The sequence below is a fragment of the Meriones unguiculatus genome, assembly GCF_030254825.1.
Source record: "Meriones unguiculatus strain TT.TT164.6M chromosome 10 unlocalized genomic scaffold, Bangor_MerUng_6.1 Chr10_unordered_Scaffold_79, whole genome shotgun sequence".
Lineage (NCBI taxonomy): Eukaryota > Metazoa > Chordata > Mammalia > Rodentia > Muridae > Meriones > Meriones unguiculatus.
In genome coordinates, this window is record NW_026843579.1 from 99968 (window position 1) to 121193 (window position 21226).

General features: G+C 69.8%; 11 non-coding genes across 11 annotated transcripts; all 11 read left to right on the forward strand.

Moving 5' to 3' along the window:
* Positions 1-828: 828 nt before the first annotated feature.
* On the forward strand, positions 829-947 carry LOC132650476 (5S ribosomal RNA). The gene has a single exon (XR_009588838.1). It is a non-coding gene; the product is annotated as a 5S ribosomal RNA (ribosomal RNA).
* A 1781-nt stretch (positions 948-2728) lies between these two features.
* LOC132650477 (5S ribosomal RNA) lies at positions 2729-2847 on the forward strand. Its single transcript, XR_009588839.1, has one exon. It is a non-coding gene; the product is annotated as a 5S ribosomal RNA (ribosomal RNA).
* Positions 2848-4636: 1789 nt separating this feature from the next.
* On the forward strand, positions 4637-4755 carry LOC132650478 (5S ribosomal RNA). Its single transcript, XR_009588840.1, has one exon. It is a non-coding gene; the product is annotated as a 5S ribosomal RNA (ribosomal RNA).
* A 1809-nt stretch (positions 4756-6564) lies between these two features.
* LOC132650479 (5S ribosomal RNA) lies at positions 6565-6683 on the forward strand. Its single transcript, XR_009588841.1, has one exon. It is a non-coding gene; the product is annotated as a 5S ribosomal RNA (ribosomal RNA).
* A 1779-nt stretch (positions 6684-8462) lies between these two features.
* Positions 8463-8581, forward strand: LOC132650480 (5S ribosomal RNA). The gene has a single exon (XR_009588842.1). It is a non-coding gene; the product is annotated as a 5S ribosomal RNA (ribosomal RNA).
* A 1773-nt stretch (positions 8582-10354) lies between these two features.
* Positions 10355-10473, forward strand: LOC132650481 (5S ribosomal RNA). Its single transcript, XR_009588843.1, has one exon. It is a non-coding gene; the product is annotated as a 5S ribosomal RNA (ribosomal RNA).
* Positions 10474-12267: 1794 nt separating this feature from the next.
* On the forward strand, positions 12268-12386 carry LOC132650482 (5S ribosomal RNA). The gene has a single exon (XR_009588844.1). It is a non-coding gene; the product is annotated as a 5S ribosomal RNA (ribosomal RNA).
* Positions 12387-14165: 1779 nt separating this feature from the next.
* Positions 14166-14284, forward strand: LOC132650483 (5S ribosomal RNA). The gene has a single exon (XR_009588845.1). It is a non-coding gene; the product is annotated as a 5S ribosomal RNA (ribosomal RNA).
* Positions 14285-16095: 1811 nt separating this feature from the next.
* On the forward strand, positions 16096-16214 carry LOC132650485 (5S ribosomal RNA). Its single transcript, XR_009588847.1, has one exon. It is a non-coding gene; the product is annotated as a 5S ribosomal RNA (ribosomal RNA).
* Positions 16215-18023: 1809 nt separating this feature from the next.
* On the forward strand, positions 18024-18142 carry LOC132650486 (5S ribosomal RNA). Its single transcript, XR_009588848.1, has one exon. It is a non-coding gene; the product is annotated as a 5S ribosomal RNA (ribosomal RNA).
* Positions 18143-19942: 1800 nt separating this feature from the next.
* LOC132650487 (5S ribosomal RNA) lies at positions 19943-20061 on the forward strand. The gene has a single exon (XR_009588849.1). It is a non-coding gene; the product is annotated as a 5S ribosomal RNA (ribosomal RNA).
* The last annotated feature ends 1165 nt before the right edge of the window (positions 20062-21226 follow it).

The window sequence follows — 21226 nt, forward strand, 5'->3', positions numbered from 1 at the left end:
GAGGAGGAGGAGGAGGAGGAGGAGGAGGAGGAGGAGGAGGAGGAGGAGTTGGAGACAGTTCCCCCGGGGTGAGGGAGGGATGCCGGGCGGGCACCCAAATCCGGCAAGGGCCCCGGGAGAGCACGGGCAGGGCGGCGTGTACCCGGGTTCGTCCGGGAGGATGACCCAGGCCAGCCAGCCTCCTCGCCCTCGCCCACCGTGGCACGTCCCCCGCCGGCCAGTGAGCGGTAGCCACTCGCTGAAGGCAGGGAAAGCGGCAGCAAGGGCGGGGCGGGGCGGGGCGGGGCGGGGCCTGTAACCCACGAGTGACCCCAGCGCCCCGATGGGCAGATGCCCAAGGCGACCCCCCCACGCCTTGTCCAGCGGGGATCCAGAGAGAGGCCCACGGCTCAGACCGAGGAGGGCTCTCTCGGGCTCCGAGGCAGGGAGGGGCCTGCCTGGCCCCCGACCCAGGTGGGGCGAGTCGGGGTCCAGTGCCAAGCCCTGCCCTGGACGGCGCGGCGGGCGGCCCCGAGGCGAGGCGTCGGCGAGAGCCAAGGAGCCCTGGAGGCCCCGGCCGGGGGGTGCGGGGTGGGGGAGTGGGGTGTGGCGGGGGCAAGGCTGGCCCCTGAGCAGAGCCGAGCAGGTTCTAGGTCGCGCGCCCCTCCGGCCGCCCGGCCCGTGGGCCCTGGTCCGTGCTGCGGGAGCGGGGAGGGGCTCGGGGAGGGCCCAGGGGCGGCCGGGGGGTGGGCTGGGCTCGGCTGGGCTCGGCTGTCGTCGGGGGCGGGCCGGGGAGCGCGGCCGCAGGCGCGGAGCAGGCTCTTGGGCGGCGCGGAGACGGGCTCGTGCGTCTACGGCCATACCACCCTGAACGCGCCCGATCTCGTCTGATCTCGGAAGCTAAGCAGGGTCGGGCCTGGTTAGTACTTGGATGGGAGACCGCCTGGGAATACCGGGTGCTGTAGGCTTTTTTTTTCTGGCAGGAAGGAGCCTGTTTTCCAAAGGGGCTTTGCGTCGGCTTCTGCAAAGCTCTGTGGCCCGGGCCGGGCGGGGCCACGCCCAGGGCCACCCCCACGCCACCCCACCCCACCCCCCGCCAAGCCAAGGGGCGCCCCCGTCCGCCCTGGCTGCGGGCTGGCCCGGCGGAGCCAGCCAGCCAGCCCTCGGGCTGGACCCCGCACCGGGGATAGGGGGTGGCCCCAGGGCGGGGATCCCAGGACCTCAGTGGAGGGGCCGCGGGGGAGGCCGTCTTGACTCGCGTGGAGTCTTCGAACCCCACATCCTGGGCTGGTGGCGGAGCTCTGCAGAGTCCGTCAGTCCGGGCGGCTGTGTCCACGCTGCCCAACCAGAGTCTCCTCCTCCTCGTCCTCCTCCTCCTGCCTGGTGGGTCGGTGGGTGTGGGTTTTGGTGTGTGTGGGTGTGGGTGTGGGTGTGGGTGGGTGGGTGGGTGGCTGGGTGGGTGGGGACCTCAGCGGTTCACGGAGGAGGCAGTGTCTGAACTAGAGGAGGGAGGAGTTGGATGGACGGCTGGCTGGATGGATGATAGATGAATGATGGATGAGTGGATGGTGGATGGATGGATGGATGGATGGATGGATGATGGAAGAATGGATGGATGGGTGGATGGATGGATGGATGGATGGATGGATAGATGATTTGTGGATGGGTTGATGGATGGAAGGATGGACTGATGATGGAAGAATGGCTGGATGGGTGGATGGATGATGGCTGGCTGGCTGGCTGGCGGCTGGCTGGCAGCACGCTTGTGGCAGTGGGCTGGGAGGGGAGGGACCACAGAGCCGGAAGAGCGGGCCCTCAAGTTCCCAAGAGAGAAGGAGCCTGAGCGGGGCCGCCAAGCACAGCCAGTGTCCCCTGCAACTGGACTCGAGCCTTGGGACGTCGGGCTGGACACGTCCTGAGGGGACGATTAGGAGGAGGAGGAGGAGGAGGAGGAGGAGGAGGAGGAGGAGTTGGAGACAGTTCCCCCGGGGTGAGGGAGGGATGCCGGGCGGGCACCCAAATCCGGCAAGGGCCCCGGGAGAGCACGGGCAGGGCGGCGTGTACCCGGGTTCGTCCGGGAGGATGACCCAGGCCAGCCAGCCTCCTCGCCCTCGCCCACCGTGGCACGTCCCCCGCCGGCCAGTGAGCGGTAGCCACTCGCTGAAGGCAGGGAAAGCGGCAGCAAGGGCGGGGCGGGGCGGGGCGGGGCGGGGCCTGTAACCCACGAGTGACCCCAGCGCCCCGATGGGCAGATGCCCAAGGCGACCCCCCCACGCCTTGTCCAGCGGGGATCCAGAGAGAGGCCCACGGCTCAGACCGAGGAGGGCTCTCTCGGGCTCCGAGGCAGGGAGGGGCCTGCCTGGCCCCCGACCCAGGTGGGGCGAGTCGGGGTCCAGTGCCAAGCCCTGCCCTGGACGGCGCGGCGGGCGGCCCCGAGGCGAGGCGTCGGCGAGAGCCAAGGAGCCCTGGAGGCCCCGGCCGGGGGGTGCGGGGTGGGGGAGTGGGGTGTGGCGGGGGCAAGGCTGGCCCCTGAGCAGAGCCGAGCAGGTTCTAGGTCGCGCGCCCTCCGGCCGCCCGGCCCGTGGGCCCTGGTCCGTGCTGCGGGAGCGGGGAGGGGCTCGGGGAGGGCCCAGGGGCGGCCGGGGGGTGGGCTGGGCTCGGCTGGGCTCGGCTGTCGTCGGGGGCGGGCCGGGGAGCGCGGCCGCAGGCGCGGAGCAGGCTCTTGGGCGGCGCGGAGACGGGCTCGTGCGTCTACGGCCATACCACCCTGAACGCGCCCGATCTCGTCTGATCTCGGAAGCTAAGCAGGGTCGGGCCTGGTTAGTACTTGGATGGGAGACCGCCTGGGAATACCGGGTGCTGTAGGCTTTTTTTTTCTGGCAGGAAGGAGCCTGTTTTCCAAAGGGGCTTTGCGTCGGCTTCTGCAAAGCTCTGTGGCCCGGGCCGGGCGGGGCCACGCCCAGGGCCACCCCCACGCCACCCCACCCCACCCCCCGCCAAGCCAAGGGGCGCCCCCGTCCGCCCTGGCTGCGGGCTGGCCCGGCGGAGCCAGCCAGCCAGCCCTCGGGCTGGACCCCGCACCGGGGATAGGGGGTGGCCCCAGGGCGGGGATCCCAGGACCTCAGTGGAGGGGCCGCGGGGGAGGCCGTCTTGACTCGCGTGGAGCCTTCGAACCCCACATCCTGGGCTGGTGGCGGAGCTCTGCAGAGTCCGTCAGTCCGGGCGGCTGTGTCCACGCTGCCCAACCAGAGTCTCCTCCTCCTCGTCCTCCTCCTCCTGCCTGGTGGGTCGGTGGGTGTGGGTTTTGGTGTGTGTGGGTGTGGGTGTGGGTGGGTGGGTGGGTGGGTGGCTGGGTGGGTGGGGACCTCAGCGGTTCACGGAGGAGGCAGTGTCTGAACTAGAGGAGGGAGGAGTTGGATGGACGGCTGGCTGGATGGATGATAGATGAATGATGGATGAGTGGATGGTGGATGGATGGATGGATGGATGGATGGATGGATGGATGGATGATGGAAGAATGGATGGATGGGTGGATGGATGGATGGATAGATGATTTGTGGATGGGTTGATGGATGGAAGGATGGACTGATGATGGAAGAATGGCTGGATGGGTGGATGGATGATGGCTGGCTGGCTGGCTGGCAGCACGCTTGTGGCAGTGGGCTGGGAGGGGAGGGACCACAGAGCCGGAAGAGCGGGCCCTCAAGTTCCCAAGAGAGAAGGAGCCTGAGCGGGGCCGCCAAGCACAGCCAGTGTCCCCTGCAACTGGACTCGAGCCTTGGGACGTCGGGCTGGACACGTCCTGAGGGGACGATTAGGAGGAGGAGGAGGAGGAGGAGGAGGAGGAGGAGGAGGAGGAGGAGGAGGAGGAGGAGGAGTTGGAGACAGTTCCCCCGGGGTGAGGGAGGGATGCCGGGCGGGCACCCAAATCCGGCAAGGGCCCCGGGAGAGCACGGGCAGGGCGGCGTGTACCCGGGTTCGTCCGGGAGGATGACCCAGGCCAGCCAGCCTCCTCGCCCTCGCCCACCGTGGCACGTCCCCCGCCGGCCAGTGAGCGGTAGCCACTCGCTGAAGGCAGGGAAAGCGGCAGCAAGGGCGGGGCGGGGCGGGGCGGGGCGGGGCCTGTAACCCACGAGTGACCCCAGCGCCCCGATGGGCAGATGCCCAAGGCGACCCCCCCACGCCTTGTCCAGCGGGGATCCAGAGAGAGGCCCACGGCTCAGACCGAGGAGGGCTCTCTCGGGCTCCGAGGCAGGGAGGGGCCTGCCTGGCCCCCGACCCAGGTGGGGCGAGTCGGGGTCCAGAGCCAAGCCCTGCCCTGGACGGCGCGGCGGGCGGCCCCGAGGCGAGGCGTCGGCGAGAGCCAAGGAGCCCTGGAGGCCCCGGCCGGGGGGTGCGGGGTGGGGGAGTGGGGTGTGGCGGGGGCAAGGCTGGCCCCTGAGCAGAGCCGAGCAGGTTCTAGGTCGCGCGCCCTCCGGCCGCCCGGCCCGTGGGCCCTGGTCCGTGCTGCGGGAGCGGGGAGGGGCTCGGGGAGGGCCCAGGGGCGGCCGGGGGGTGGGCTGGGCTCGGCTGGGCTCGGCTGTCGTCGGGGGCGGGCCGGGGAGCGCGGCCGCAGGCGCGGAGCAGGCTCTTGGGCGGCGCGGAGACGGGCTCGTGCGTCTACGGCCATACCACCCTGAACGCGCCCGATCTCGTCTGATCTCGGAAGCTAAGCAGGGTCGGGCCTGGTTAGTACTTGGATGGGAGACCGCCTGGGAATACCGGGTGCTGTAGGCTTTTTTTTTCTGGCAGGAAGGAGCCTGTTTTCCAAAGGGGCTTTGCGTCGGCTTCTGCAAAGCTCTGTGGCCCGGGCCGGGCGGGGCCACGCCCAGGGCCACCCCCACGCCACCCCACCCCACCCCCCGCCAAGCCAAGGGGCGCCCCCGTCCGCCCTGGCTGCGGGCTGGCCCGGCGGAGCCAGCCAGCCAGCCAGCCAGCCCTCGGGCTGGACCCCGCACCGGGGATAGGGGGTGGCCCCAGGGCGGGGATCCCAGGACCTCAGTGGAGGGGCCGCGGGGGAGGCCGTCTTGACTCGCGTGGAGCCTTCGAACCCCACATCCTGGGCTGGTGGCGGAGCTCTGCAGAGTCCGTCAGTCCGGGCGGCTGTGTCCACGCTGCCCAACCAGAGTCTCCTCCTCCTCGTCCTCCTCCTCCTGCCTGGTGGGTCGGTGGGTGTGGGTTTTGGTGTGTGTGGGTGTGGGTGTGGGTGTGGGTGGGTGGGTGGGTGGGTGGCTGGGTGGGTGGGGACCTCAGCGGTTCACGGAGGAGGCAGTGTCTGAACTAGAGGAGGGAGGAGTTGGATGGACGGCTGGCTGGATGGATGATAGATGAATGATGGATGAGTGGATGGTGGATGGATGGATGGATGGATGGATGGATGATGGAAGAATGGATGGATGGATGGGTGGATGGATGGATGGATGGATGGATAGATGATTTGTGGATGGGTTGATGGATGGAAGGATGGACTGATGATGGAAGAATGGCTGGATGGGTGGATGGATGATGGCTGGCTGGCTGGCTGGCGGCTGGCTGGCAGCACGCTTGTGGCAGTGGGCTGGGAGGGGAGGGACCACAGAGCCGGAAGAGCGGGCCCTCAAGTTCCCAAGAGAGAAGGAGCCTGAGCGGGGCCGCCAAGCACAGCCAGTGTCCCCTGCAACTGGACTCGAGCCTTGGGACGTCGGGCTGGACACGTCCTGAGGGGACGATTAGGAGGAGGAGGAGGAGGAGGAGGAGGAGGAGGAGGAGGAGGAGGAGGAGGAGGAGTTGGAGACAGTTCCCCCGGGGTGAGGGAGGGATGCCGGGCGGGCACCCAAATCCGGCAAGGGCCCCGGGAGAGCACGGGCAGGGCGGCGTGTACCCGGGTTCGTCCGGGAGGATGACCCAGGCCAGCCAGCCTCCTCGCCCTCGCCCACCGTGGCACGTCCCCCGCCGGCCAGTGAGCGGTAGCCACTCGCTGAAGGCAGGGAAAGCGGCAGCAAGGGCGGGGCGGGGCGGGGCGGGGCGGGGCCTGTAACCCACGAGTGACCCCAGCGCCCCGATGGGCAGATGCCCAAGGCGACCCCCCCCACGCCTTGTCCAGCGGGGATCCAGAGAGAGGCCCACGGCTCAGACCGAGGAGGGCTCTCTCGGGCTCCGAGGCAGGGAGGGGCCTGCCTGGCCCCCGACCCAGGTGGGGCGAGTCGGGGTCCAGTGCCAAGCCCTGCCCTGGACGGCGCGGCGGGCGGCCCCGAGGCGAGGCGTCGGCGAGAGCCAAGGAGCCCTGGAGGCCCCGGCCGGGGGGTGCGGGGTGGGGGAGTGGGGTGTGGCGGGGGCAAGGCTGGCCCCTGAGCAGAGCCGAGCAGGTTCTAGGTCGCGCGCCCTCCGGCCGCCCGGCCCGTGGGCCCTGGTCCGTGCTGCGGGAGCGGGGAGGGGCTCGGGGAGGGCCCAGGGGCGGCCGGGGGGTGGGCTGGGCTCGGCTGGGCTCGGCTGTCGTCGGGGGCGGGCCGGGGAGCGCGGCCGCAGGCGCGGAGCAGGCTCTTGGGCGGCGCGGAGACGGGCTCGTGCGTCTACGGCCATACCACCCTGAACGCGCCCGATCTCGTCTGATCTCGGAAGCTAAGCAGGGTCGGGCCTGGTTAGTACTTGGATGGGAGACCGCCTGGGAATACCGGGTGCTGTAGGCTTTTTTTTTCTGGCAGGAAGGAGCCTGTTTTCCAAAGGGGCTTTGCGTCGGCTTCTGCAAAGCTCTGTGGCCCGGGCCGGGCGGGGCCACGCCCAGGGCCACCCCCACGCCACCCCACCCCACCCCCCGCCAAGCCAAGGGGCGCCCCCGTCCGCCCTGGCTGCGGGCTGGCCCGGCGGAGCCAGCCAGCCAGCCAGCCAGCCCTCGGGCTGGACCCCGCACCGGGGATAGGGGGTGGCCCCAGGGCGGGGATCCCAGGACCTCAGTGGAGGGGCCGCGGGGGAGGCCGTCTTGACTCGCGTGGAGCCTTCGAACCCCACATCCTGGGCTGGTGGCGGAGCTCTGCAGAGTCCGTCAGTCCGGGCGGCTGTGTCCACGCTGCCCAACCAGAGTCTCCTCCTCCTCGTCCTCCTCCTCCTGCCTGGTGGGTCGGTGGGTGTGGGTTTTGGTGTGTGTGGGTGTGGGTGTGGGTGTGGGTGGGTGGGTGGGTGGGTGGCTGGGTGGGTGGGGACCTCAGCGGTTCACGGAGGAGGCAGTGTCTGAACTAGAGGAGGGAGGAGTTGGATGGACGGCTGGCTGGATGGATGATAGATGAATGATGGATGAGTGGATGGTGGATGGATGGATGGATGGATGGATGGATGGATGATGGAAGAATGGATGGATGGGTGGATGGATGGATGGATAGATGATTTGTGGATGGGTTGATGGATGGAAGGATGGACTGATGATGGAAGAATGGCTGGATGGGTGGATGGATGATGGCTGGCTGGCTGGCTGGCGGCTGGCTGGCAGCACGCTTGTGGCAGTGGGCTGGGAGGGGAGGGACCACAGAGCCGGAAGAGCGGGCCCTCAAGTTCCCAAGAGAGAAGGAGCCTGAGCGGGGCCGCCAAGCACAGCCAGTGTCCCCTGCAACTGGACTCGAGCCTTGGGACGTCGGGCTGGACACGTCCTGAGGGGACGATTAGGAGGAGGAGGAGGAGGAGGAGGAGGAGGAGGAGTTGGAGACAGTTCCCCCGGGGTGAGGGAGGGATGCCGGGCGGGCACCCAAATCCGGCAAGGGCCCCGGGAGAGCACGGGCAGGGCGGCGTGTACCCGGGTTCGTCCGGGAGGATGACCCAGGCCAGCCAGCCTCCTCGCCCTCGCCCACCGTGGCACGTCCCCCGCCGGCCAGTGAGCGGTAGCCACTCGCTGAAGGCAGGGAAAGCGGCAGCAAGGGCGGGGCGGGGCGGGGCGGGGCGGGGCCTGTAACCCACGAGTGACCCCAGCGCCCCGATGGGCAGATGCCCAAGGCGACCCCCCCACGCCTTGTCCAGCGGGGATCCAGAGAGAGGCCCACGGCTCAGACCGAGGAGGGCTCTCTCGGGCTCCGAGGCAGGGAGGGGCCTGCCTGGCCCCCGACCCAGGTGGGGCGAGTCGGGGTCCAGTGCCAAGCCCTGCCCTGGACGGCGCGGCGGGCGGCCCCGAGGCGAGGCGTCGGCGAGAGCCAAGGAGCCCTGGAGGCCCCGGCCGGGGGGTGCGGGGTGGGGGAGTGGGGTGTGGCGGGGGCAAGGCTGGCCCCTGAGCAGAGCCGAGCAGGTTCTAGGTCGCGCGCCCTCCGGCCGCCCGGCCCGTGGGCCCTGGTCCGTGCTGCGGGAGCGGGGAGGGGCTCGGGGAGGGCCCAGGGGCGGCCGGGGGGTGGGCTGGGCTCGGCTGGGCTCGGCTGTCGTCGGGGGCGGGCCGGGGAGCGCGGCCGCAGGCGCGGAGCAGGCTCTTGGGCGGCGCGGAGACGGGCTCGTGCGTCTACGGCCATACCACCCTGAACGCGCCCGATCTCGTCTGATCTCGGAAGCTAAGCAGGGTCGGGCCTGGTTAGTACTTGGATGGGAGACCGCCTGGGAATACCGGGTGCTGTAGGCTTTTTTTTTCTGGCAGGAAGGAGCCTGTTTTCCAAAGGGGCTTTGCGTCGGCTTCTGCAAAGCTCTGTGGCCCGGGCCGGGCGGGGCCACGCCCAGGGCCACCCCCACGCCACCCCACCCCACCCCCCGCCAAGCCAAGGGGCGCCCCCGTCCGCCCTGGCTGCGGGCTGGCCCGGCGGAGCCAGCCAGCCAGCCCTCGGGCTGGACCCCGCACCGGGGATAGGGGGTGGCCCCAGGGCGGGGATCCCAGGACCTCAGTGGAGGGGCCGCGGGGGAGGCCGTCTTGACTCGCGTGGAGCCTTCGAACCCCACATCCTGGGCTGGTGGCGGAGCTCTGCAGAGTCCGTCAGTCCGGGCGGCTGTGTCCACGCTGCCCAACCAGAGTCTCCTCCTCCTCGTCCTCCTCCTCCTGCCTGGTGGGTCGGTGGGTGTGGGTTTTGGTGTGTGTGGGTGTGGGTGTGGGTGGGTGGGTGGGTGGGTGGGTGGCTGGGTGGGTGGGGACCTCAGCGGTTCACGGAGGAGGCAGTGTCTGAACTAGAGGAGGGAGGAGTTGGATGGACGGCTGGCTGGATGGATGATAGATGAATGATGGATGAGTGGATGGTGGATGGATGGATGGATGGATGGATGGATGGATGGATGATGGAAGAATGGATGGATGGGTGGATGGATGGATGGATAGATGATTTGTGGATGGGTTGATGGATGGAAGGATGGACTGATGATGGAAGAATGGCTGGATGGGTGGATGGATGATGGCTGGCTGGCTGGCTGGCGGCTGGCTGGCAGCACGCTTGTGGCAGTGGGCTGGGAGGGGAGGGACCACAGAGCCGGAAGAGCGGGCCCTCAAGTTCCCAAGAGAGAAGGAGCCTGAGCGGGGCCGCCAAGCACAGCCAGTGTCCCCTGCAACTGGACTCGAGCCTTGGGACGTCGGGCTGGACACGTCCTGAGGGGACGATTAGGAGGAGGAGGAGGAGGAGGAGGAGGAGGAGGAGTTGGAGACAGTTCCCCCGGGGTGAGGGAGGGATGCCGGGCGGGCACCCAAATCCGGCAAGGGCCCCGGGAGAGCACGGGCAGGGCGGCGTGTACCCGGGTTCGTCCGGGAGGATGACCCAGGCCAGCCAGCCTCCTCGCCCTCGCCCACCGTGGCACGTCCCCCGCCGGCCAGTGAGCGGTAGCCACTCGCTGAAGGCAGGGAAAGCGGCAGCAAGGGCGGGGCGGGGCGGGGCGGGGCGGGGCCTGTAACCCACGAGTGACCCCAGCGCCCCGATGGGCAGATGCCCAAGGCGACCCCCCCACGCCTTGTCCAGCGGGGATCCAGAGAGAGGCCCACGGCTCAGACCGAGGAGGGCTCTCTCGGGCTCCGAGGCAGGGAGGGGCCTGCCTGGCCCCCGACCCAGGTGGGGCGAGTCGGGGTCCAGTGCCAAGCCCTGCCCTGGACGGCGCGGCGGGCGGCCCCGAGGCGAGGCGTCGGCGAGAGCCAAGGAGCCCTGGAGGCCCCGGCCGGGGGGTGCGGGGTGGGGGAGTGGGGTGTGGCGGGGGCAAGGCTGGCCCCTGAGCAGAGCCGAGCAGGTTCTAGGTCGCGCGCCCTCCGGCCGCCCGGCCCGTGGGCCCTGGTCCGTGCTGCGGGAGCGGGGAGGGGCTCGGGGAGGGCCCAGGGGCGGCCGGGGGGTGGGCTGGGCTCGGCTGGGCTCGGCTGTCGTCGGGGGCGGGCCGGGGAGCGCGGCCGCAGGCGCGGAGCAGGCTCTTGGGCGGCGCGGAGACGGGCTCGTGCGTCTACGGCCATACCACCCTGAACGCGCCCGATCTCGTCTGATCTCGGAAGCTAAGCAGGGTCGGGCCTGGTTAGTACTTGGATGGGAGACCGCCTGGGAATACCGGGTGCTGTAGGCTTTTTTTTTCTGGCAGGAAGGAGCCTGTTTTCCAAAGGGGCTTTGCGTCGGCTTCTGCAAAGCTCTGTGGCCCGGGCCGGGCGGGGCCACGCCCAGGGCCACCCCCACGCCACCCCACCCCACCCCCCGCCAAGCCAAGGGGCGCCCCCGTCCGCCCTGGCTGCGGGCTGGCCCGGCGGAGCCAGCCAGCCAGCCCTCGGGCTGGACCCCGCACCGGGGATAGGGGGTGGCCCCAGGGCGGGGATCCCAGGACCTCAGTGGAGGGGCCGCGGGGGAGGCCGTCTTGACTCGCGTGGAGCCTTCGAACCCCACATCCTGGGCTGGTGGCGGAGCTCTGCAGAGTCCGTCAGTCCGGGCGGCTGTGTCCACGCTGCCCAACCAGAGTCTCCTCCTCCTCGTCCTCCTCCTCCTGCCTGGTGGGTCGGTGGGTGTGGGTTTTGGTGTGTGTGGGTGTGGGTGTGGGTGGGTGGGTGGGTGGGTGGGTGGCTGGGTGGGTGGGGACCTCAGCGGTTCACGGAGGAGGCAGTGTCTGAACTAGAGGAGGGAGGAGTTGGATGGACGGCTGGCTGGATGGATGATAGATGAATGATGGATGAGTGGATGGTGGATGGATGGATGGATGGATGGATGGATGGATGGATGATGGAAGAATGGATGGATGGGTGGATGGATGGATGGATAGATGATTTGTGGATGGGTTGATGGATGGAAGGATGGACTGATGATGGAAGAATGGCTGGATGGGTGGATGGATGATGGCTGGCTGGCTGGCTGGCGGCTGGCTGGCAGCACGCTTGTGGCAGTGGGCTGGGAGGGGAGGGACCACAGAGCCGGAAGAGCGGGCCCTCAAGTTCCCAAGAGAGAAGGAGCCTGAGCGGGGCCGCCAAGCACAGCCAGTGTCCCCTGCAACTGGACTCGAGCCTTGGGACGTCGGGCTGGACACGTCCTGAGGGGACGATTAGGAGGAGGAGGAGGAGGAGGAGGAGGAGGAGGAGGAGGAGGAGGAGGAGGAGGAGTTGGAGACAGTTCCCCCGGGGTGAGGGAGGGATGCCGGGCGGGCACCCAAATCCGGCAAGGGCCCCGGGAGAGCACGGGCAGGGCGGCGTGTACCCGGGTTCGTCCGGGAGGATGACCCAGGCCAGCCAGCCTCCTCGCCCTCGCCCACCGTGGCACGTCCCCCGCCGGCCAGTGAGCGGTAGCCACTCGCTGAAGGCAGGGAAAGCGGCAGCAAGGGCGGGGCGGGGCGGGGCGGGGCGGGGCCTGTAACCCACGAGTGACCCCAGCGCCCCGATGGGCAGATGCCCAAGGCGACCCCCCCACGCCTTGTCCAGCGGGGATCCAGAGAGAGGCCCACGGCTCAGACCGAGGAGGGCTCTCTCGGGCTCCGAGGCAGGGAGGGGCCTGCCTGGCCCCCGACCCAGGTGGGGCGAGTCGGGGTCCAGTGCCAAGCCCTGCCCTGGACGGCGCGGCGGGCGGCCCCGAGGCGAGGCGTCGGCGAGAGCCAAGGAGCCCTGGAGGCCCCGGCCGGGGGGTGCGGGGTGGGGGAGTGGGGTGTGGCGGGGGCAAGGCTGGCCCCTGAGCAGAGCCGAGCAGGTTCTAGGTCGCGCGCCCTCCGGCCGCCCGGCCCGTGGGCCCTGGTCCGTGCTGCGGGAGCGGGGAGGGGCTCGGGGAGGGCCCAGGGGCGGCCGGGGGGTGGGCTGGGCTCGGCTGGGCTCGGCTGTCGTCGGGGGCGGGCCGGGGAGCGCGGCCGCAGGCGCGGAGCAGGCTCTTGGGCGGCGCGGAGACGGGCTCGTGCGTCTACGGCCATACCACCCTGAACGCGCCCGATCTCGTCTGATCTCGGAAGCTAAGCAGGGTCGGGCCTGGTTAGTACTTGGATGGGAGACCGCCTGGGAATACCGGGTGCTGTAGGCTTTTTTTTTCTGGCAGGAAGGAGCCTGTTTTCCAAAGGGGCTTTGCGTCGGCTTCTGCAAAGCTCTGTGGCCCGGGCCGGGCGGGGCCACGCCCAGGGCCACCCCCACGCCACCCCACCCCACCCCCCGCCAAGCCAAGGGGCGCCCCCGTCCGCCCTGGCTGCGGGCTGGCCCGGCGGAGCCAGCCAGCCAGCCAGCCAGCCCTCGGGCTGGACCCCGCACCGGGGATAGGGGGTGGCCCCAGGGCGGGGATCCCAGGACCTCAGTGGAGGGGCCGCGGGGGAGGCCGTCTTGACTCGCGTGGAGCCTTCGAACCCCACATCCTGGGCTGGTGGCGGAGCTCTGCAGAGTCCGTCAGTCCGGGCGGCTGTGTCCACGCTGCCCAACCAGAGTCTCCTCCTCCTCGTCCTCCTCCTCCTGCCTGGTGGGTCGGTGGGTGTGGGTTTTGGTGTGTGTGGGTGTGGGTGTGGGTGTGGGTGGGTGGGTGGGTGGGTGGCTGGGTGGGTGGGGACCTCAGCGGTTCACGGAGGAGGCAGTGTCTGAACTAGAGGAGGGAGGAGTTGGATGGACGGCTGGCTGGATGGATGATAGATGAATGATGGATGAGTGGATGGTGGATGGATGGATGGATGGATGGATGGATGGATGATGGAAGAATGGATGGATGGGTGGATGGATGGATGGATAGATGATTTGTGGATGGGTTGATGGATGGAAGGATGGACTGATGATGGAAGAATGGCTGGATGGGTGGATGGATGATGGCTGGCTGGCTGGCTGGCGGCTGGCTGGCAGCACGCTTGTGGCAGTGGGCTGGGAGGGGAGGGACCACAGAGCCGGAAGAGCGGGCCCTCAAGTTCCCAAGAGAGAAGGAGCCTGAGCGGGGCCGCCAAGCACAGCCAGTGTCCCCTGCAACTGGACTCGAGCCTTGGGACGTCGGGCTGGACACGTCCTGAGGGGACGATTAGGAGGAGGAGGAGGAGGAGGAGGAGGAGGAGGAGTTGGAGACAGTTCCCCCGGGGTGAGGGAGGGATGCCGGGCGGGCACCCAAATCCGGCAAGGGCCCCGGGAGAGCACGGGCAGGGCGGCGTGTACCCGGGTTCGTCCGGGAGGATGACCCAGGCCAGCCAGCCTCCTCGCCCTCGCCCACCGTGGCACGTCCCCCGCCGGCCAGTGAGCGGTAGCCACTCGCTGAAGGCAGGGAAAGCGGCAGCAAGGGCGGGGCGGGGCGGGGCGGGGCGGGGCCTGTAACCCACGAGTGACCCCAGCGCCCCGATGGGCAGATGCCCAAGGCGACCCCCCCACGCCTTGTCCAGCGGGGATCCAGAGAGAGGCCCACGGCTCAGACCGAGGAGGGCTCTCTCGGGCTCCGAGGCAGGGAGGGGCCTGCCTGGCCCCCGACCCAGGTGGGGCGAGTCGGGGTCCAGTGCCAAGCCCTGCCCTGGACGGCGCGGCGGGCGGCCCCGAGGCGAGGCGTCGGCGAGAGCCAAGGAGCCCTGGAGGCCCCGGCCGGGGGGTGCGGGGTGGGGGAGTGGGGTGTGGCGGGGGCAAGGCTGGCCCCTGAGCAGAGCCGAGCAGGTTCTAGGTCGCGCGCCCTCCGGCCGCCCGGCCCGTGGGCCCTGGTCCGTGCTGCGGGAGCGGGGAGGGGCTCGGGGAGGGCCCAGGGGCGGCCGGGGGGTGGGCTGGGCTCGGCTGGGCTCGGCTGTCGTCGGGGGCGGGCCGGGGAGCGCGGCCGCAGGCGCGGAGCAGGCTCTTGGGCGGCGCGGAGACGGGCTCGTGCGTCTACGGCCATACCACCCTGAACGCGCCCGATCTCGTCTGATCTCGGAAGCTAAGCAGGGTCGGGCCTGGTTAGTACTTGGATGGGAGACCGCCTGGGAATACCGGGTGCTGTAGGCTTTTTTTTTCTGGCAGGAAGGAGCCTGTTTTCCAAAGGGGCTTTGCGTCGGCTTCTGCAAAGCTCTGTGGCCCGGGCCGGGCGGGGCCACGCCCAGGGCCACCCCCACGCCACCCCACCCCACCCCCCGCCAAGCCAAGGGGCGCCCCCGTCCGCCCTGGCTGCGGGCTGGCCCGGCGGAGCCAGCCAGCCAGCCAGCCAGCCCTCGGGCTGGACCCCGCACCGGGGATAGGGGGTGGCCCCAGGGCGGGGATCCCAGGACCTCAGTGGAGGGGCCGCGGGGGAGGCCGTCTTGACTCGCGTGGAGCCTTCGAACCCCACATCCTGGGCTGGTGGCGGAGCTCTGCAGAGTCCGTCAGTCCGGGCGGCTGTGTCCACGCTGCCCAACCAGAGTCTCCTCCTCCTCGTCCTCCTCCTCCTGCCTGGTGGGTCGGTGGGTGTGGGTTTTGGTGTGTGTGGGTGTGGGTGTGGGTGGGTGGGTGGGTGGGTGGGTGGGTGGCTGGGTGGGTGGGGACCTCAGCGGTTCACGGAGGAGGCAGTGTCTGAACTAGAGGAGGGAGGAGTTGGATGGACGGCTGGCTGGATGGATGATAGATGAATGATGGATGAGTGGATGGTGGATGGATGGATGGATGGATGGATGGATGGATGGATGGATGGATGATGGAAGAATGGATGGATGGGTGGATGGATGGATGGATAGATGATTTGTGGATGGGTTGATGGATGGAAGGATGGACTGATGATGGAAGAATGGCTGGATGGGTGGATGGATGATGGCTGGCTGGCTGGCTGGCGGCTGGCTGGCAGCACGCTTGTGGCAGTGGGCTGGGAGGGGAGGGACCACAGAGCCGGAAGAGCGGGCCCTCAAGTTCCCAAGAGAGAAGGAGCCTGAGCGGGGCCGCCAAGCACAGCCAGTGTCCCCTGCAACTGGACTCGAGCCTTGGGACGTCGGGCTGGACACGTCCTGAGGGGACGATTAGGAGGAGGAGGAGGAGGAGGAGGAGGAGGAGGAGGAGGAGGAGGAGGAGGAGTTGGAGACAGTTCCCCCGGGGTGAGGGAGGGATGCCGGGCGGGCACCCAAATCCGGCAAGGGCCCCGGGAGAGCACGGGCAGGGCGGCGTGTACCCGGGTTCGTCCGGGAGGATGACCCAGGCCAGCCAGCCTCCTCGCCCTCGCCCACCGTGGCACGTCCCCCGCCGGCCAGTGAGCGGTAGCCACTCGCTGAAGGCAGGGAAAGCGGCAGCAAGGGCGGGGCGGGGCGGGGCGGGGCGGGGCCTGTAACCCACGAGTGACCCCAGCGCCCCGATGGGCAGATGCCCAAGGCGACCCCCCCACGCCTTGTCCAGCGGGGATCCAGAGAGAGGCCCACGGCTCAGACCGAGGAGGGCTCTCTCGGGCTCCGAGGCAGGGAGGGGCCTGCCTGGCCCCCGACCCAGGTGGGGCGAGTCGGGGTCCAGTGCCAAGCCCTGCCCTGGACGGCGCGGCGGGCGGCCCCGAGGCGAGGCGTCGGCGAGAGCCAAGGAGCCCTGGAGGCCCCGGCCGGGGGGTGCGGGGTGGGGGAGTGGGGTGTGGCGGGGGCAAGGCTGGCCCCTGAGCAGAGCCGAGCAGGTTCTAGGTCGCGCGCCCTCCGGCCGCCCGGCCCGTGGGCCCTGGTCCGTGCTGCGGGAGCGGGGAGGGGCTCGGGGAGGGCCCAGGGGCGGCCGGGGGGTGGGCTGGGCTCGGCTGGGCTCGGCTGTCGTCGGGGGCGGGCCGGGGAGCGCGGCCGCAGGCGCGGAGCAGGCTCTTGGGCGGCGCGGAGACGGGCTCGTGCGTCTACGGCCATACCACCCTGAACGCGCCCGATCTCGTCTGATCTCGGAAGCTAAGCAGGGTCGGGCCTGGTTAGTACTTGGATGGGAGACCGCCTGGGAATACCGGGTGCTGTAGGCTTTTTTTTTCTGGCAGGAAGGAGCCTGTTTTCCAAAGGGGCTTTGCGTCGGCTTCTGCAAAGCTCTGTGGCCCGGGCCGGGCGGGGCCACGCCCAGGGCCACCCCCACGCCACCCCACCCCACCCCCCGCCAAGCCAAGGGGCGCCCCCGTCCGCCCTGGCTGCGGGCTGGCCCGGCGGAGCCAGCCAGCCAGCCAGCCAGCCCTCGGGCTGGACCCCGCACCGGGGATAGGGGGTGGCCCCAGGGCGGGGATCCCAGGACCTCAGTGGAGGGGCCGCGGGGGAGGCCGTCTTGACTCGCGTGGAGCCTTCGAACCCCACATCCTGGGCTGGTGGCGGAGCTCTGCAGAGTCCGTCAGTCCGGGCGGCTGTGTCCACGCTGCCCAACCAGAGTCTCCTCCTCCTCGTCCTCCTCCTCCTGCCTGGTGGGTCGGTGGGTGTGGGTTTTGGTGTGTGTGGGTGTGGGTGTGGGTGGGTGGGTGGGTGGGTGGCTGGGTGGGTGGGGACCTCAGCGGTTCACGGAGGAGGCAGTGTCTGAACTAGAGGAGGGAGGAGTTGGATGGACGGCTGGCTGGATGGATGATAGATGAATGATGGATGAGTGGATGGTGGATGGATGGATGGATGGATGGATGGATGGATGATGGAAGAATGGATGGATGGGTGGATGGATGGATGGATGGATGGATAGATGATTTGTGGATGGGTTGATGGATGGAAGGATGGACTGATGATGGAAGAATGGCTGGATGGGTGGATGGATGATGGCTGGCTGGCTGGCTGGCGGCTGGCTGGCAGCACGCTTGTGGCAGTGGGCTGGGAGGGGAGGGACCACAGAGCCGGAAGAGCGGGCCCTCAAGTTCCCAAGAGAGAAGGAGCCTGAGCGGGGCCGCCAAGCACAGCCAGTGTCCCCTGCAACTGGACTCGAGCCTTGGGACGTCGGGCTGGACACGTCCTGAGGGGACGATTAGGAGGAGGAGGAGGAGGAGGAGGAGGAGGAGGAGGAGGAGGAGGAGGAGGAGGAGGAGTTGGAGACAGTTCCCCCGGGGTGAGGGAGGGATGCCGGGCGGGCACCCAAATCCGGCAAGGGCCCCGGGAGAGCACGGGCAGGGCGGCGTGTACCCGGGTTCGTCCGGGAGGATGACCCAGGCCAGCCAGCCTCCTCGCCCTCGCCCACCGTGGCACGTCCCCCGCCGGCCAGTGAGCGGTAGCCACTCGCTGAAGGCAGGGAAAGCGGCAGCAAGGGCGGGGCGGGGCGGGGCGGGGCGGGGCCTGTAACCCACGAGTGACCCCAGCGCCCCGATGGGCAGATGCCCAAGGCGACCCCCCCACGCCTTGTCCAGCGGGGATCCAGAGAGAGGCCCACGGCTCAGACCGAGGAGGGCTCTCTCGGGCTCCGAGGCAGGGAGGGGCCTGCCTGGCCCCCGACCCAGGTGGGGCGAGTCGGGGTCCAGTGCCAAGCCCTGCCCTGGACGGCGCGGCGGGCGGCCCCGAGGCGAGGCGTCGGCGAGAGCCAAGGAGCCCTGGAGGCCCCGGCCGGGGGGTGCGGGGTGGGGGGAGTGGGGTGTGGCGGGGGCAAGGCTGGCCCCTGAGCAGAGCCGAGCAGGTTCTAGGTCGCGCGCCCTCCGGCCGCCCGGCGGCCCGTGGGCCCTGGTCCGTGCTGCGGGAGCGGGGAGGGGCTCGGGGAGGGCCCAGGGGCGGCCGGGGGGTGGGCTGGGCTCGGCTGGGCTCGGCTGTCGTCGGGGGCGGGCCGGGGAGCGCGGCCGCAGGCGCGGAGCAGGCTCTTGGGCGGCGCGGAGACGGGCTCGTGCGTCTACGGCCATACCACCCTGAACGCGCCCGATCTCGTCTGATCTCGGAAGCTAAGCAGGGTCGGGCCTGGTTAGTACTTGGATGGGAGACCGCCTGGGAATACCGGGTGCTGTAGGCTTTTTTTTTCTGGCAGGAAGGAGCCTGTTTTCCAAAGGGGCTTTGCGTCGGCTTCTGCAAAGCTCTGTGGCCCGGGCCGGGCGGGGCCACGCCCAGGGCCACCCCCACGCCACCCCACCCCACCCCCCGCCAAGCCAAGGGGCGCCCCCGTCCGCCCTGGCTGCGGGCTGGCCCGGCGGAGCCAGCCAGCCAGCCAGCCAGCCCTCGGGCTGGACCCCGCACCGGGGATAGGGGGTGGCCCCAGGGCGGGGATCCCAGGACCTCAGTGGAGGGGCCGCGGGGGAGGCCGTCTTGACTCGCGTGGAGCCTTCGAACCCCACATCCTGGGCTGGTGGCGGAGCTCTGCAGAGTCCGTCAGTCCGGGCGGCTGTGTCCACGCTGCCCAACCAGAGTCTCCTCCTCCTCGTCCTCCTCCTCCTGCCTGGTGGGTCGGTGGGTGTGGGTTTTGGTGTGTGTGGGTGTGGGTGTGGGTGGGTGGGTGGGTGGGTGGCTGGGTGGGTGGGGACCTCAGCGGTTCACGGAGGAGGCAGTTGAACTAGAGGAGGGAGGAGTTGGATGGACGGCTGGCTGGATGGATGATAGATGAATGATGGATGAGTGGATGGTGGATGGATGGATGGATGGATGGATGGATGGATGGATGGATGATGGAAGAATGGATGGATGGGTGGATGGATGGATGGATGGATGGATAGATGATTTGTGGATGGGTTGATGGATGGAAGGATGGACTGATGATGGAAGAATGGCTGGATGGGTGGATGGATGATGGCTGGCTGGCTGGCTGGCGGCTGGCTGGCAGCACGCTTGTGGCAGTGGGCTGGGAGGGGAGGGACCACAGAGCCGGAAGAGCGGGCCCTCAAGTTCCCAAGAGAGAAGGAGCCTGAGCGGGGCCGCCAAGCACAGCCAGTGTCCCCTGCAACTGGACTCGAGCCTTGGGACGTCGGGCTGGACACGTCCTGAGGGGACGATTAGGAGGAGGAGGAGGAGGAGGAGGAGGAGGAGGAGGAGGAGGAGGAGGAGGAGGAGGAGTTGGAGACAGTTCCCCCGGGGTGAGGGAGGGATGCCGGGCGGGCACCCAAATCCGGCAAGGGCCCCGGGAGAGCACGGGCAGGGCGGCGTGTACCCGGGTTCGTCCGGGAGGATGACCCAGGCCAGCCAGCCTCCTCGCCCTCGCCCACCGTGGCACGTCCCCCGCCGGCCAGTGAGCGGTAGCCACTCGCTGAAGGCAGGGAAAGCGGCAGCAAGGGCGGGGCGGGGCGGGGCCTGTAACCCACGAGTGACCCCAGCGCCCCGATGGGCAGATGCCCAAGGCGACCCCCCCACGCCTTGTCCAGCGGGGATCCAGAGAGAGGCCCACGGCTCAGACCGAGGAGGGCTCTCTCGGGCTCCGAGGCAGGGAGGGGCCTGCCTGGCCCCCGACCCAGGTGGGGCGAGTCGGGGTCCAGTGCCAAGCCCTGCCCTGGACGGCGCGGCGGGCGGCCCCGAGGCGAGGCGTCGGCGAGAGCCAAGGAGCCCTGGAGGCCCCGGCCGGGGGGTGCGGGGTGGGGGAGTGGGGTGTGGCGGGGGCAAGGCTGGCCCCTGAGCAGAGCCGAGCAGGTTCTAGGTCGCGCGCCCTCCGGCCGCCCGGCCCGTGGGCCCTGGTCCGTGCTGCGGGAGCGGGGAGGGGCTCGGGGAGGGCCCAGGGGCGGCCGGGGGGTGGGCTGGGCTCGGCTGGGCTCGGCTGTCGTCGGGGGCGGGCCGGGGAGCGCGGCCGCAGGCGCGGAGCAGGCTCTTGGGCGGCGCGGAGACGGGCTCGTGCGTCTACGGCCATACCACCCTGAACGCGCCCGATCTCGTCTGATCTCGGAAGCTAAGCAGGGTCGGGCCTGGTTAGTACTTGGATGGGAGACCGCCTGGGAATACCGGGTGCTGTAGGCTTTTTTTTTCTGGCAGGAAGGAGCCTGTTTTCCAAAGGGGCTTTGCGTCGGCTTCTGCAAAGCTCTGTGGCCCGGGCCGGGCGGGGCCACGCCCAGGGCCACCCCCACGCCACCCCACCCCACCCCCCGCCAAGCCAAGGGGCGCCCCCGTCCGCCCTGGCTGCGGGCTGGCCCGGCGGAGCCAGCCAGCCAGCCCTCGGGCTGGACCCCGCACCGGGGATAGGGGGTGGCCCCAGGGCGGGGATCCCAGGACCTCAGTGGAGGGGCCGCGGGGGAGGCCGTCTTGACTCGCGTGGAGCCTTCGAACCCCACATCCTGGGCTGGTGGCGGAGCTCTGCAGAGTCCGTCAGTCCGGGCGGCTGTGTCCACGCTGCCCAACCAGAGTCTCCTCCTCCTCGTCCTCCTCCTCCTGCCTGGTGGGTCGGTGGGTGTGGGTTTTGGTGTGTGTGGGTGTGGGTGTGGGTGGGTGGGTGGGTGGGTGGGTGGCTGGGTGGGTGGGGACCTCAGCGGTTCACGGAGGAGGCAGTGTCTGAACTAGAGGAGGGAGGAGTTGGATGGACGGCTGGCTGGATGGATGATAGATGAATGATGGATGAGTGGATGGTGGATGGATGGATGGATGGATGGATGGATGGATGATGGAAGAATGGATGGATGGGTGGATGGATGGATGGATAGATGATTTGTGGATGGGTTGATGGATGGAAGGATGGACTGATGATGGAAGAATGGCTGGATGGGTGGATGGATGATGGCTGGCTGGCTGGCTGGCGGCTGGCTGGCAGCACGCTTGTGGCAGTGGGCTGGGAGGGGAGGGACCACAGAGCCGGAAGAGCGGGCCCTCAAGTTCCCAAGAGAGAAGGAGCCTGAGCGGGGCCGCCAAGCACAGCCAGTGTCCCCTGCAACTGGACTCGAGCCTTGGGACGTCGGGCTGGACACGTCCTGAGGGGACGATTAGGAGGAGGAGGAGGAGGAGGAGGAGGAGGAGGAAGAGTTGGAGACAGTTCCCCCGGGGTGAGGGAGGGATGCCGGGCGGGCACCCAAATCCGGCAAGGGCCCCGGGAGAGCACGGGCAGGGCGGCGTGTACCCGGGTTCGTCCGGGAGGATGACCCAGGCCAGCCAGCCTCCTCGCCCTCGCCCACCGTGGCACGTCCCCCGCCGGCCA